This window comes from Arachis ipaensis, chromosome B09 (genome assembly GCF_000816755.2).
Source record: "Arachis ipaensis cultivar K30076 chromosome B09, Araip1.1, whole genome shotgun sequence".
NCBI lineage: Eukaryota > Viridiplantae > Streptophyta > Magnoliopsida > Fabales > Fabaceae > Arachis > Arachis ipaensis.
The window spans coordinates 51,018,792-51,032,045 of NC_029793.2; the positions used below are offsets into that span (position 1 = coordinate 51,018,792).

At 36.0% G+C, this 13,254-nt stretch overlaps 1 long non-coding RNA gene across 1 annotated transcript in view; it reads left to right on the forward strand.

Moving 5' to 3' along the window:
* LOC110266713 overlaps positions 1-11,042 on the forward strand; it is a 20,738-nt gene extending 9,696 nt beyond the window's left edge. The window contains exon 3 of the long non-coding RNA XR_002354211.1: positions 10,913-11,042. This is a non-coding gene — a long non-coding RNA (uncharacterized LOC110266713). The remainder of the gene's footprint in view (positions 1-10,912) is intronic.

Here is a 13,254-nt window from a genome sequence, read left to right on the forward strand (position 1 = left end):
CCCCCCCCCCCCCTTTTTTTTAAGAAAACTGACAAGCTACCCAAAGCAATGCCAAATATTATTAAACAAGATAAACCATAACTTGAGCTAAATAAACCTAACTAAAAGTGAAAATTTAACTTATTACCAATATAAATAAAAGGAAAAATTGGAAGAGTTTACCATGGTAGGGTGTCTCCTACCTAGCACTTTTAGTTAAAGTCCTTAAGTTGGACATTTGGTGAGCTCCTTGTCATGGTCGCTTGTGCTTGAACTCATCTTAAAACTTCCACCAATGCTTGGACTTACAATAAGCTCCAAAGTTCAAAATTAATAGCTCCAAGTTTTGATGAAGTTCTGCACAAGCTAAGGGCTCCCAAAATTGATCGTCATATTTTCCCGGATCCCAAATCTTGTTTCTACATCCGTTTTCAAGTTGATCATCATTATTCCAACCGGGTGGCAAGCAATCCGAATTCTCACTGAGGCATCCAAACAACTTCCTAGACCCATTCAATCAAGCTCTACACCAATCTTTGCATTTAGATTTTGAGCATGCAACCATATTGAACCTTGCATGACAACTCCAACCACTAACCATTTCCCTTTTACTCTTAAAGCCACAAAGAGCTCTAAGTTGACCATCTGTCTCAAGTAAACCATATTCAAGTGGGAAAGTAAAGGTTAAGGATAAGAATTTTACCTACTTGAATGTTGTATTTGATGGCAATGGCTTGGGGAGAGGTGTTTCTAATGATCTTGCAAGCTCCACTCCCTTGTACTCTTCCTTGATAACTTCCACCTCTTGACACGCTTCCTTCACTGCAACCTCTTCCTTATCAAGTTCTTCTAATTCTTCCCCATCACTCAACTCATAAGTTGGAGGTTGAGAAAATTCTACCTCAACATCACTTTCAGATTCACTCGGAGAAGGTTCTTCAAACTCAAGGGGTTCAATTGCGGATGCAAGTTCATCACTAGGAGGATGTGATGTAGGATTTTCATCACCAAAGGAACTTGTTTCCTGCTCTATTTTGTCCAATTCCTTGTAGGGACTATGCCTTTGAGGTTGTGCACTATCCTCTTCAACATCAATTTCAAGCTTCTTGGAGAAATACTCTACCACTCTAGATTCCCAAGGAGGTTCAGCATCTCTTAAGTCTTCAACCACTTCTTTCTCTTCAACAATTATGGCTTCCTCCAATTGTTCCAATACAAAGTCACATTCCTCATTTTCCACCAGAGTTTCTAATCTCTCCTTCATGCTATGCACCTCATTAGATTCTCCACATGCGGCCATGGGGTTACTTTGAGTGTCAAAGTGTAGGGAGGCTAAATTATTTACTACCTCGGTCAAGGTAGCCATGAGTTCTAGTGTCGTCCTTTGCATCTCTCCTTGCCTTTGAAGAAGAAGACCAAGGGTGTCATCCATTGGAGATTGGAGTGGATATGAGGGTTCATTGCTTGGGAGGAAGGGTTCATGATAGGAAGGTGGTTCATCTTGATAAGGATATGGAAATGGTATATATTGAGGTAGTATATGTGAGCATGGTGGTTCTTGGGAGTAATTGTGTTGGAATATGGGTGGTTCTATAGGTTGTCTTTCATAGTGGTCACAAGGATGAGGTAAGGGTGATTGGTTGTATGAGGGGTATGGATCATAGGATAGTGTTTGGTAAAATAGGACTTGTGAGGTAGGTTGAGAACTATATTGAGGAGGGGGTTCATAGGCATATGGTGGTGGTTGTTGGTAGTCACAAGGAAGTCCACCATAGCCATTAAATGGGTATGCATCAACAGGAAATTTTTGCTCATAGTACATTGGAGGAGGTTGTTGCCAAGATGGTTGATCACAAGCATATGGCTCCTCCCACCCTTGATTATCCCATCCTTGATGCAAATTTTCATTATAGCTCCCATTTCCTACAACATAGTTGTAACTATACTCATAGCCAAAGGGGTGAGAATTCATAGTGAAAAGACAAAACAAAATCAAAAGCTAATAAGAAATAATGAAAACAAACTCCTAAAACTAGCAACGACTAACAAAGAAGCAAAAGGAAAACATATTCATAATATTCACAATAACCAATAACTTGACGGAACATAAATGTTGGTAAAGAATTTCACACAAATAATCATGTTGCAAGTATAGTTCTAAAACAACAATCAATCCTTGGTCAATGTTTAATTAGGTTGCCACAAGTACAAACCCCAATAAAAATAAACCGAAGTATTCAAACCTCGGCTCATCTCTCAAGGAATTGCAAGGAAGTGTGCTTATTATTGGTTATGATGTACCTCTTTTGGGGTTTTGAAATAAGGAACAAGAAATTTAAATAGAAAGAATGTAAAGAAAACTCAAATAGTAAAAAGATCTTAGTAAGGGTTAATGGTTAAAGATCTCTATCCTTGTCACTAACCACAATATGATAGTTGTAGGAATTAATCTCATTTAGTCATCCTCTAACAATTAAAGAAAAGTTAAATAAGCTTCATCAATCCCAATCCATAAGTCCTAGCCACTCACTAATCGAAATAATGAAAGCTAGTGTCAATGGACATCAATCATCAATCACTTAGACATTAGCAACTCAAGGTCACCCAAGTTACCAACCCAAGCCAAGAATCAAAAAATCTACTCTATAACCAAAAGAAATATTTCATTAAACACATAGCATGTAATAAAAGTAAATATCACAAAATGCAAGAAGTAATAAAGGCTATGACTAACATAAACAAGAAATTAATAATAGTAACTAAGGCAATTATCAAGAGACATGAAAACATAAAATTGCATAGAAAGGAAACTGAAAGTAACAAAAGAACTCATAAACTAAAATTGCAAAATAAGAAATTAACAAGAAGAGTTGGTGAACTAAAGTGCTAGAACAAATAAAAGTAAGAGAAAACAAAATTAAAATAAGACTGAAACCTAAACCTAAAACCTAAGAAGAAATTGAAAGAAGAAACCCTAAAATCCTACATCTCAAACTCAAATGTGTGAATGAATGATGAATCCCCCGTCCAACTTCACTACCCAGCCTCTTGTCTTCATTTTCGGGCCTGAAACTGGATCAAAAGCAGCCCAAAAATTTCCCCCAGCGTTTTCTCTTTACTGAGGCATGTGACGCTTGTCACACGTATGCGTCGGCCATGCGCATGCATCGCTTTGATAATTCACTGGCCACGTGTACGCGTCATCCACCCGTACGCATCATTTGGACTAAGGCTTGGTCACGCGTACGCGTCATCCATGCGTACGCATCGAGATCAGCTTCTCAAATCTCCAAATTCTTGTATTACTTCCACTTTGGCATGCTTTCTTTCCATCTTCTAAGCCATTTCTGCCCTATAAAACCTAAAAACACTTAACACACATATCACGGCATCGAATGGTAATAAGAGAAGATTAAAAATTAGCAATTTTAAGGCCAAAGAAGCATGTTTTCAATCATAGCACAAAATTAGGAAGGAAACTTAAAACCATGCAATTTACATGAATAAGTGCGAGAATAGTTGACAAAATCCACTCAATTCAATCCAAAATATACCATAAAATACTAGTTTATCAGATGGTTCTTGGTATGAGTAAGGAGATGGTGCTTCTTGATGAATGGAATATGAAACACTGAAGTTTTTTTGGTCTTGACTTTCCGAACTAAACTCTAGATAGTTTCTCCATCTACAATAATATGAATCATTCCTTCAGTGTGAGTAGTAACCCATATGATCTCTCTCTATTATTTTTCTTAGCACAAAATACTAAACTGAATTAAACACACTATGTGGTAAAAAGAGAGGAAAATAAGAAAGAATAGAAATAAATATTTTTGTGTTTTATTTTTTTTGAAATAGAAGAGAAATAGAAAAAAGAAAAAAATGTCTAATCTAGCAAAATTAATTAACTGGTAGTTTGTTAATTACAATTAATCCCCGACAACGGCGCCAAAAACTTGACGTGGAATTTTACAAACCACAAACTACCAGCAAGTGTATCGGATCGTATCAAGTAATACCACAGGAGTGGATTATCATTTCCACGAGGATTAACATAATGAGCAAGCAATAGTCAATTGATTACTCTAGCCAGACAATCCAAAATAAGGGTTTCGATAGTAAATAGCATGAAATTAGAAAATTAAACAAGAACAAACAAAAATTGGTTAAGAAAATAATATGATAAAGATAGTTAAGGTGTAAAAGATACTTAAGTTTCCAGATTAATAATTATATTTATCTACTTTGATCATGTAAAGATAAAATTCATGGCAAACCCTGAGTAATTGAATTCTAATTCCTTGGCAATTCAATTTCTCCTAACTTAACCAACCATCAATTCCTTGATCAATTAATTGTGTTATAAGGTTAAATCCAATTTCTGGTTTAAAGGCCACACAATTTTCAAAAATCCAAAAGAAATCTGATTATATGTCACGTATCAAATTAAATCTAGATAATTGAAGAATCATGAGAAAATGGTTTCAAGCTTAATTCTAATGATTTTAACTTCTCCAAGATTCAAAGGAATTCAATTCAGAAAAAAAGTTATTTTCCAACATATTCTAATCCTTAGAATGAAGAATGAAACTCAATTCTTAAATAAAAATCAACGCATTAATCAAAATAGAAGAATAATAATATTAATCCATCAAAATAAATAGAGCTCCTAACTTTAACAATGGAGGTTTAGTTGCCCATAGTGTAGCAAATTCAAATTCTAATTTAATATGTAAAACCTAAAACTAACAAAGAAGAGAGAAGAGGAGCTGAGCGGACCCCCAGAACATCTAACTTCCTTCTTAAATACTAACCTAAAAGAAATTCAAAATTCAAACTTAAAATTAAATTAAATTAAAAAAATTAAATATAACTCATAAATATTTTCCTCCAGCCAAGCTTGGATCTTTTCCCCTTGTAGTTCTTAATCAATGCTATGATTCATGGGCTTAAGTTGAGCCTTGAGTTAATCACTTAAGTATTGCAGAATTAGAGGACTTAGTGGGTGATTTAAGGCCCCTCGGAGGTGACCCAATTGGTGCATGGGACATGCCCTTCATGCGTGCAACGCGTGGCCTTCAATTTAGGTTGGATAGCTTCTATTTAAGAACTCACGTGCCACACCAAATTTTCCATGTCCCACAGCTAAGGAAATTTGTCTTTAAATGCTCCCTGTTTTGGTTCAGGCATCCCACAGCTGAATTCTCTTGTGGCATGCAAACTAGGTGTCATGCGTACACATGGGAGATGCGTACACACAACCTAGTAGTTTTCATGACTTGTGCATACGCATGGGAGATGCGTACACACAACCTAGTAGTTTTCATGACTTCCTTCTTGGTGTTGGACGCGGTTTAGCATTGGACCCGGTTTAGCGTTGGACGCAGTTTAACGTTGGATGCCAATGTCGCAGCATTTAGGGTTGTGATGACAGAGAGCAAGTATGGACTATTATATATCGTAGAAAAGCTCTGAAAATTGACTTTTTAATTCTGCTAGAACCATATCATTTGACCACTGTAGCTCAAGTTATGCGCATTGGAGTGTGAAGAGATCAGGGTTGACAGCATCCACGAATTCTCTTTGCACTTGTCTTCAATTCTTAGCTCCTCCTTGTGCTTTTACTTCTCTTTTTTAACATTTTTCTACAAGAATCATGAAACCAAAGAAATCAAAGTACTAATAGAATAGCCTTGAAAATCATATAATTACCAAGAAAAAATCATTAATTTTCTATAAGAATTGCCCAAGAAAAGTGCTTAAGATGCTCATGCATTAGTAATCACCACGAACACAATAACCACCACAGCAAGAACAACCACCACAGAAAATACGACCACCATATCCTTCGACATATGCATACCCACCATACACCTACCCATCATGATAGCAACAACCATACCCACTGTTATATTCATATCCACCACAATATCCATATCTACCTTACTTAGAGAAATATACAAAACCTTCCATATAACTTTTTATACCATCTTACTCACATTCATACTCACCATACACATAGAAATATGCACAACCTTTCACACAACCTTCTACACATCCATACGGCCAGCCATCCACCATGTGCGGAGAATACATACTGACATAGCCATATTCATTGTCACAACTTCTAGGCATAGTGGCACAGAATAAGGAATAATATAGACACATTATTGATTGGGTTTAGGGTCTAGAGTCATCTCAGGGGTTAATGATTTATTCTCTACCCAAGATCCTCTACAGGTGCCAATGCCTCAAGTTGTTCCCAGACGATTATCTTTGGATGCGAGACATCCACCCCAGTCCTATTCTAAGCACTCTAGGGCAAGAACTTCTCTTGATTCAGTTAGGAATGTTCATAGGAGGATTAGATGTCGCCAAACCCCAACACGAATTCCTATGCCTAAGGGTGACGAGAAGGAGAACAATGATACGGTTGATGAGACTCATATAAATGAGGAAGAGGTTGATCAGCCTGATTTAGGTGAGGATGTGGTTGATCAGTCTAGTACAGATGATAATGTGGTTGATGCAAATTGTTCAAGTGATGATATGGTTGATGAGTCTAGTTTAGGTAATTTGATTGTCATTATTATCTATTGACTTTGTATTTATGATTGATCAGGATTGGTACTTATATTAGTGTAAATTGATCATGTTGTTATTTTTGCTATCAAGTAGATGCTCACGGTAAGGGTTATGACCTTAGGATTGACCTATAAGGGTCGACCTAGATGAAGCCCATCATGGATCAAGAAAAGGATAAAAAAAAGATGCTATAAAATTGTGCAAACCATGTAGAAAAATATCTTTAAATAAGTTATTATAAGTTTAGTCAGTGGATATGTGCAATGTAATATTCTACGCATTGTGTTGTTTTAATTAATTTTCTATGTGTTGTGTGGCTTTAAAAAATTTTAGCAAAGTGAACTTGAAAAATAATTTTAGAAAAGTACCCATAACATAACAAAATACATCCAAAAGAGACAAACTAAAACTGAATATAAGACTAAATAAAGTACTTCACACATCTGAAATCACAAACTCCTTTAATATGAGAACTACGAATTTAGAGCTGAGCCATTAGCACTAGCTCCACCATGATACGGGCAACTACTTCGACTATGATCCTCACCTCCACAAAGTCTACAATACATAGGAGCACATAGATCACGTATATCCATTTCATTCAGGAAGTAAGTTTTCTTAGGATGACCTTTGGTCACTCGCTTGAGGTGGGGATTAGGTAATACTCTTAGTCTTTGATGCACAGACAGACCATGTTGTTGGATTTTCTAGTGGCCTGAATCAGATTCTATACACCTTTTGGATCTCTCCCATCATATATACCTCATGCACAAACTATTTTCAATCCAAGCGCTGGTTTGCACATCAAGCAAAGACATTGCAATAAGAAATTCGATGCACTTGACAATTACCACAATCACAATGCCAAAGAAATAAATTTATTGCAAACTCCAAACCAATAGGCATCTCGTGTACTTCAAAGAACTCGTTTTGCCTATCAAATAAGTTAACTTGGATGTTTTTCGATGCATGCTAATTTGACCAAATTTTCTCGGTTGTATATTCAGAGAATAGATTACCTGCAGTTATACGAGCTTCAACCTCAGCCTTCTTCCTTGTGAACAATGCATTTAGCCTGTAAAAGGTTTCCTTAACAAGGGCTATGATAAAAAAATTGCGTTCCCTTTTAGTACTCTATTAATGCACTCCACTAGGTTGGTGATCTTATGGTCCCAGCGATGTCCATCATCATATGCCAAGACATATAACGACCGATGGATATTGTCAAGCCACTGCTTGTAAGCCACACCCCCGCTCACATAATCCCTGGTAACACATATTGAATTCATACATTGATCTAGAATAGCGTATGTTGACAATACGCTTATGTATATGCGGTGCCTTAAACCTCCTCAAGAAGTTGGATGCTATGTGTCTAATGCAAAATATGTAAATAGCTCTCGGATATTGCCATGCTTCGTTACTATGACCTACAATTGAGATAATTGACTCGTGTCAATCAGAGATAAGGGCAACACCATCTTGATTAACCAGATATGTCATTTGCAAATGGCCAAGAAAATGTGCCAGGGATCGGCAATATTGCCCTCGTCTAGGGCGAATACAAGAGGAACAATATTCCCATTGCTATCTTGTAATACTTCAACTAAAATTTCCTTTTTATACTTTTCATACAAGTGTGTGTAACCTGGACCAGCGGCTTGCAACTTCTAAATGCTTTAATATAAGGGTAGTAAGCCCAGAATACTCGCGTAAGAATCCGGAGATCATCAACCAACTCAACCCCTTGGTAGCCATATGCAGTTTCGTACTCAACAGTTGTTGATGGTTCTTTTACCACCATTGCTTCAAAACATATGGGCAAAGCTTCATAAGAAGCTTCCCACTCACCAAATATTTTCTCGACTGCCTTTTGCTTGGCCAACCATACTTTACAATAACTTATCGTATAGTTGAACTTCTACTGCACTTCAACAATAACAGATTTCATCTTTATGGATGGGACGACTTCAACCAATGGTTTATTGCTTCTACAATTGTATCAGAATCCAATTTAGCATGATCTTGAGAGATGGTACTTCTGGTGTACGTGTGACTACCATTGTACCTCCTTATCACCCAACAATACTGTCTTTTTATAAGACTAATTCTGATAAGCCAATCATAGCTTGTTTTGTATTTTATGCATTTAGCATAGAATTTCGTCAGTTTTGATTTATACACCTTGTAATCGACGCCTCTCCGGATGGTATACTCTTTAACTACTGCAATAATAGCCTCTCTAAAGTTAAACTCCATTTCGACGACGAATTCACCATCTACGACAACAGTGGCAACTACACCAATAATAAAACAAAAATAAATCAAAATGTTATTCTAAATTTCTAATAATAATAATAATAATAATAATAATAATAATAATAATAATAATAATAATCACAAAATTACCTATATTGATGTCTTTAGAAAATTTTGGTGCAAGCATGGGATTAAGATTTAAAGTACGCATAACAGATGGCTCTCCAGATAGATGCTGGCCCCCTAGTGCATTTGCAACATTAGCCACATCTCCCTCGATCATTATATCATCTTCCTCCACATCTTTAGCTGGACCAAACAATTTCATAATTACTTTCAAACTCTTCGTTGCTTTCAGTATTATAACCCATCCAGTCTATGTTGGGTTCCGGAAAATCAACATCATCAATTTTTTTGAACTTAACATACAACTCGATAAATGAGACATGTGCTCTAGTTTGATGGTAGGTCAAAAATATTCCTTGCATACTAGCTTCATCAATCACAAACATTATTTGAATTGAACCAAACTACCAAATACTAGCACATGCTATCTGTACAAAATATTTGTTACTCTCTATAGTATTTGATCTATACTTTGAGAAAGTACACTCATAAATCCTTCATATGTTATTGAAAGAGGAACAACAATAACACATGGATTTTCAAATAAGAAGCTCACATCTTCATGTGTATGAAGCAAAATCTGATCATTATAGTATATTTTTAAACTAACATAACCTTCTATTTTATATACTCGTCACACTCACTCGCACATTTTTTTCACTAATTTGCAGAACACTCTCAATATGCAAAACAAAACTCTCATTACTTCATTTTTGCATTTTAGCATAATACAACACTCTTTTATAGTTGATTTTATATTTTTTTATTTTTACTAGCACAAAACACCATCTATAATTTCACTTTTTTTGCAACATGTCAATGATATTTTTAACCAGATAATATTTTAAAAATGTCCCATGTAACAAAACATTAATGATGTTTTTAATTATCTTAATTTTAAAAAAAATAAAAATTTAGCAAAATGTCAATGACGTTTTTCATTTTGTAAATTAAAAAAAAATAAAAAATCAAAATAGTAGTGTTGTTTTATGCATAAAAAACTTTTAACAAGTATTTTTAATCAAAACATTGTCGCCGTTTTGTATTTAAATAATTAAAAAATTATTATCACACTTTTGTGCCTTTTAAAAAGTTAAAAACTGCCCCATAGCAATGTAAAACTCATACCAAAATATCAAAACATATCACACAATTGTTTATAGGAGCTTTCTTCGGTAGAAAAAGAATAATCTGGACCTTGAAGGACCAGGTTGTAAACTCCAATAATAAAAAATACATGAGTTGGTACACAAATAAACCAGAGTAACGGTTGGGAGGAATTCAGAAAAAGTTTAGAATTTCTTATTACAAGAAAGCACCAAAATCCATTAACAGGTAGGTTTAAATTAGGTTGGGGTCACTGGCAAGCTTCTTTTGGAACCCATAGAAGGAGATGGTGCTTACGGTGGAGGAGATCGAGTGATTGAACTCCAAAACCCTAATAAGAATTTTTCGATTCTAATGGAGGAGAAACACCACGATGCCACATCTCCAACTCCTCCCACCACCACCGACTCACCCGCATCTGAGCCTATATCAATGTGCCACTGTGTCAGAGCTCTAAAGCACAAGGCAAGCTCCCTCTAACTATGGCGTGTCAAATCCGCACGGTGTCATTGCTGTGTCGTCTTTCCCGGCAAGTTTTGCCGTTTGTTCTGCTTTTGCTCCGATGGATGTGAAGCACTCTGAGTACAGTTTGGGCATGGAATTAGTGCCGCTAGCTGAGGAGATCTGAGAGAAGAGGAAAATAGAGAGATTCAGAGAGGAGAGAGGGCTTGCCTCGCCGTCGTCGTTGCCATCGCCACCGCAGTTCATCGCCTCTCCAGATCTGGTCGCAACGCCCAAGCCTCTGAGGATGTTCCATTACAACCTCCTCGACAAGACGCAGAACAAGATCGATTATATCCTCTCTCTCACTGTCGAGAACTTCCTCAAGCGGCGCCTCCATATTCTCATCTTCAAGTCCGACATGGCCAAGTCCATCCATCAGTGCATATTAGGTCTTTTTACATCTTTTCACATTTTTCCTCAATTTAGGGTTTTTTAATTCCTAATTTTCTATCACTCATATTTCTTTGTTTTTTTGTGCTTACTTTAAAGTTTAGAATCTAATTTCTTAAACATTTAAGTAGCTCAAAATTATAGTCTGATCTCTTCGTTGGTTTCTAGGATTTTAATAATTTATTTAATTATGTATCTTATTATAGCTTGGTTCAAATGATTGTAGATGAAGGATAATTTCAAGAAGTGACACAAATTTTACTGTGAGCAGCATTTTCATAGGCCACAAAGGAAGTTCATTGAGCTGGAGGCTCTAAAGAAAATCATACAGGAAAGAATGGGTTTGTTACTTGCTTTGGACATCTAAATTAAAGAAATATAGTTGTACTAAAGATACTGAATTAGACATGTTTTGGACATCTCACATGTTTATTCAGATTGAGAATTGCTAGTGAAAATAAAATCAATAAACCTTGTCTCCAACCAGATTTCTATTTCCTCAACAAAGTGTTCTGAGGCCATAAGAGAACTAAAATTTGGATACATAATAATGATTCAATATCAACTTCATTTTTAAGTACACCGGATTCTTAACATATCCCTTGAAATTTTCAAATTCATAGGCGACATGATCGAATCAAACTTCTTGTTGTATACATTTTGCTTTCTCAATTTAACATTGCAAATCCCACCACTGGATGCCAAAGGAAGCTCGATATTGATGATGATCAGAAGCTGTAATCTTTTCACTACTTTGTGTTTTGGTCATATGGATTATTTTTGTGGCACGTTGTTATGTTATGAGTTATGACATTCTACTTTGTATTTTAGTTAAGCAATTTTGAGATTGTCCTAATCATCTTCATTACTGTTCTACCAACAAGAATTCAAAGGCCACGTCTACAAGATCACTGGAGGTTGTGAAGCAAGAGTATTGACCCCTAGTTGTGTTCACCTCTTGCACCATAGAGGTAATACACTATACTATTATATGTCTCTTTTAATTTTCTTTGAGACTTAGATTATAATGACAATTAGTATAGGATGCACAATGTATAGAGAATTCATTCAAGTCTTGTGTTCTGTGTTTTGATTCTTCCATATTCAGTAACCTCTCTGATTTGAACTTGGTAATATTGAAAAAGGGTGACAATGATTTATCAAGCCTGATAGACATTGAAAAGACAAAAATGAGGGGTCCAAAGAAAGCCTCTAAAAGAGAGAAGCAAAGGAGGAAATTGGGTTGGACCCTGAACTTGTCAATATTATTACTGTTCTTGAACCATTCTTGTCTAAGGTGTGCTATTTTATTTGATACTTGGATAATTTGATACACAGATTCCTGGCTTTCTTTTGTTTTTAAAGCAAAACTGTGTATTCTCCAGTTGTGTGTGATTAGGATTTTAGCTCTAGAATTCAAACACTTTTAAGAGAATGTTAATTTTTGGTTTCCACAGGTCACTGATTGGTGAAATTCAAAATTCTTGATTTATTTTGATTGTGCAACTAGATGATTTCCAATAAAATAGTAATTGTTAATTAATGTTAATGTGATTACTGTCTTATATAACAATTGCTTCATAAGATACTGATGTCTGTGTAACTCTAATTAGTGGTCAATGGGTTGATAATGAGTGATGACAGGGCATTTTGGCCAGTTTCACTGACCTTTTCTTTATGGTTTTAGGGTAGTTTCATGTATTTTCTAGGGGCGTTTTGAAGCGTTAGTGACAAAGGTAAGTGTCACTAACGCTCTCGAAGATTTAGCAAGCCTACGTTAAAGGCCACGTTAACTATACTAACGTGAACTCTAACATAGGGAGAAAGCGGTACTCTCAACGTTATTGGAAAAGGTAAACCCCAGTAACGTTTGCGAAGGGCCAAGAAGCAACGTTAGTGGTCACGTTAGTGCCACTAACGTTGAAGTTAACGTGGACCATTTTTTCGGTTAGGAACATTAGTGAAAAAGGTGATTGTCACTAACGTTCTCGACCCCACAGTTTCACTTAACGTTAACACCACTAACGCCCCAAGCTAAAGTCCATACCTACTACACACTTTCTCTGTAAGTAAAGCTGAGCCCACTGAAGAAGATAACAGCTTCAACTCAAGATCCAAAGGCCCATATCCAAGACTTGAAGAAGCAACTAGAAGATCAGAAGAATAGTATAAATAGGGAGAACTTTGAACTAGAAAAGACTTTTGGGCATTATTAGAATTACTCTCTATATTTTTTACTTTCTCTGCAACTTCTAGTTAACTTTTCAGAATGCATTCTCCATCTTTGTTTTTCATTCCCAGAGC